This window comes from Bidens hawaiensis, unplaced genomic scaffold, assembly GCF_021521415.1.
Source record: "Bidens hawaiensis isolate Kalapana, Puna unplaced genomic scaffold, B.hawaiensis_p1.1 tig00053264_1, whole genome shotgun sequence".
NCBI lineage: Eukaryota > Viridiplantae > Streptophyta > Magnoliopsida > Asterales > Asteraceae > Bidens > Bidens hawaiensis.
Genome location: NW_027499601.1, coordinates 72186 through 75857, shown reverse-complemented (window position 1 = coordinate 75857; position 3672 = coordinate 72186). Strand labels below are relative to the sequence as shown.

Genomic DNA, 3672 nt, shown 5'->3' with positions numbered 1-3672 from the left:
AATATTTTTATTTTATTGTGTTATTAGTTATTAGTTTCCAAATTTAGAAGAAAAAATTAAATAAATAAACAAATTAGATAATTCGTTGAAGCCACCGCTCGCCTGGACCATAACAGGCTCAAGAGGCGTCAACAAGTGTTCAATTAGTATCCAGTCAGCATTGCATGACACAATATTATTGGATAAATTCGGAGCCCAACATCAGCGACAACACAATCTAATACACATAGGCCTCACACTTAAGGAGTCAAGCATGTCGGATTGATGGATTGTAGATTGATGGTTGACAAAAGTAAAAACTTGTATTAGAGTTGTATTTATTGAACTTGAATTCGGCTCATGAGTAATTTGCCAAGTTCGAACTTATTAAATAAGCTTTGATAAAAAAAGTTTAAGCTCGAATTTGAGATCGTTTAAACTCAGCTCAATTGGAATTTTTAACAAATTATCTCAATTTAAGCGACTACTCATTTACACAAAACTTAATTTAGTTTTGACACCTTTAGATTCCATTATAGTGGTTAGAATGTATACTAGTATTATATATAAAATAAACATATTAAGCTGGTAAATCCTCTTAATTTATATAAAATACTCAAGACCGTAATAAAAAATTCGACAAACGATTGGTTGGGCAAATGATCTCTAATTCGAGGTGAGTCTCTCAAATACTGCACGAGAAAAAGAAAATAGAAAGGGGTTCCAAGATAGACCCGAGGGTTTCTCACATACAGTGAGTGAGTTTCCTAGCGAGAGCGCTGCCTGAGACTTCAATACTAAAAAAATAAGGATGATCGGATGCACCAATAAACCACGAGTGATACAAATTAGTCATTAAAAAAACCGAATGGTTTTAACTTTCGACCATAATATCAAAGCAAATGACATTAATATCAAAATTAACAATCCCCAAATCAATACTCTGATTCCAAAATCTATCAAAGCATTATAATATCAGTTACAAACTAACTAAATTCAACCTATAATAATAATCTCCATCATATTTACAATAATAATAATCCATATTCTTCTACCAACACTGATCAGTCTCCCATCTCCGGCTCTTATAACCCACCGGAAACAAATCTCCGGCTCGCCGCTGCATCAAATTCCGATCATAAACCGCTCGTTTCTCCGGATCCGCCAGCGTAGAATAAGCCGAGTGCACTTTCATAAAATCATCAGCCGACGAGTCACCGCTTCCGACATCCGGATGCAAAACCCTAGCTAGTTTCCGGTACGCGGACTTAATCTCTCGCATATCTGCTCCAATTCGTACTCCGAGAACGTCGTATAACGAACTAGCACCACCTGTACGGTACGATCTGACTGTTTCCGGCCGTTCTGCGGTGGCGTACGCGGCGGTGACGGTGGATCGTTTGAATTTGACGGAAATTGGAAGTGAGTGTGATTGTGAATATGAGATTGAGGTTGGATTGAAGGTGAAATTGGAGGAAGCGAAGAGTGAAGTTGACGTGGATGAAATAGACATTGATTAATGACTTGAAGAAATGAGTGTTTGATTTAGGGTTTGGATATGATTTGGGGTTTTATAAGGTTCTAGCCGTCTAGTGGTTTATTATTGTTTTTATATAGTATAATAATTAATAATGATTAAATAATACTGATTCTAGAAGTTTTGACTTTTGTTCAGCCCATTGGATAAGTTGAACAACTAGATATACAGAATGAAAGTGCAATTGCTATTAAAAAACCAATAAATCTACCGTGAGAATTATGGAATATCTGGTAAAATAATAATTAACTTTAAAAGTATTCTAATTAAGTCACTTATGCATTTTTTTTCATACCGGCTCACTAAATCTTCAAATAGAGGCTCACGGATTTTTTGTGCGTTAAGAGGGTGGTTGGGTGAGCTTTAAAACTTGCTTATTTGCTTGTTTGTTTGTTGAAAAGCAAAATGAGTTTAACAAAGTTCCCCCATTTCAAAAGTTGTTTTTACTTTTTCAAAAAGCAAATACACAAAAAACCAATTTTAAAAGTTCCTCCAAACACCCCTAAGAAAGAAATGGATGATAAGATATGGGGTCACAATTTACAATATATGTAGTTAAATTTAAAAAATTTTAAAAAAACGTTAATTATATTAAAATTCAAAAATAAAAAATAAAATTCACGTCGCCACTAAGCGTCAGCATAAAAGAAATATTTCCTATGTGAAACACAAAAGAAAAAGGGTACAAAAACATGTTAAAACTTTCATTTAATAAAATATGAAAGCTGAGTGACTTAATTGGAACATTTTTAAAGTTGAGTGATTTAATTGGAACACTTTTAAAACTTAGTTACTATTTTATGAAATTTCCCCTGAGTATTACGGCATTTTTAGTTTTTTACCCTTTCATTTTTTTTATTATATTAATATCTTTATATAAAGATTAAATATAATATATGTAAATATAACAAGAGGTTAATACATAAACTTTTTAAACGAGGGTATAATACGCATGACTGGCTCTTGAGGTCTGCAAGCTGCATCCTCGGCCAAGAAACTTTTATTTATGGGGCTAAAAGTTTTTTAAATATAATATATAAATATATATATATACATATATATATATATATATATATATATATATAAATACATAAAGAGAAACTTTATATAATATTAGCAGTTGTGCTCGCGTGTTAGCGCAAGTTATATCATTGAATTTGTATAGTGTTTAGCGTGGTGGGTAATGGGTCGTCGATGCGTGTACGTTTTCGCATGTGTATTTCGTTTGCTGGGTCCTTTATTATTATTATTATTATTTTTTTTGGGGGGGGGGGTGCGCACTAAAATATTAACGGATTCATGTATATATATATATATTGGATACGTCGTGTTTTGTGAAATATTTGTTAATATTCTTACTGATCAATTGTAAGGAACCAAATAAAAACTTTTGTTTTTGTAAGTGAAGTAGCAGTTACTTTATAATATCATCCATCCAATATATATGCACAGACCCCCTTTACACTTTTTACCATTTGTTAACCGACAACTTACTCGCTTTAATTCAAAGTTCTTTTTCATCTCCTAGATAAATTTCAACTCTAAGTACTCACAATTAACACACATTCAATCCTTTATGTTGATTAGAATTCACAAAATCCACCATCAACAATGAATTTTCCATCTTAAATTAAGGAGTGTGATTTAAAAAAAAAGAATAATGATATCAAACATTACAAGTACTCAAAGTGTTAAGTGTCAACTTTACAACTTTAATAAGGTTGGTGAACAAAGTAGCAAAAACACCATAAACAATATCATATGCCATATTCATGAAGATGTCAGTGGACTCATAGGGTAGTTCACATAATCTTTACGGGGTCCGAGGTCCTTTTTAACAACTTGAACAAACGTTTGTCCCTGTCAATACCAAAACTTGAATATTATCGGTCAATTATTCTTGTTCAAAATTATCAACTATGATATTAAACATTGTTGGCTATAGCATGCCAGTTAAAGGACCTCTTTGTCAATAAGTTGGCATTTGTGGTGTAACTTTGAGTACACATGCATACCATACCAAAAATATAAAACTTTACCTCATAAGCAGATCAAGACTTACCTTCCCGGGCTTAAAGACAATTTTTTTAAAATGATTGTAAAGGTTAAAAGTATAATGTTTAATATCCAAAGTTTATTTTCTTTTTTAAATATCC

General features: G+C 32.2%; 1 pseudogene; it reads right to left on the bottom strand.

The window, feature by feature from the left end:
- Positions 1–913: 913 nt before the first annotated feature.
- LOC143600065 (chaperone protein dnaJ 11, chloroplastic pseudogene) lies at positions 914–1528 on the bottom strand (annotated as a pseudogene).
- Positions 1529–3672: the final 2144 nt, after the last annotated feature.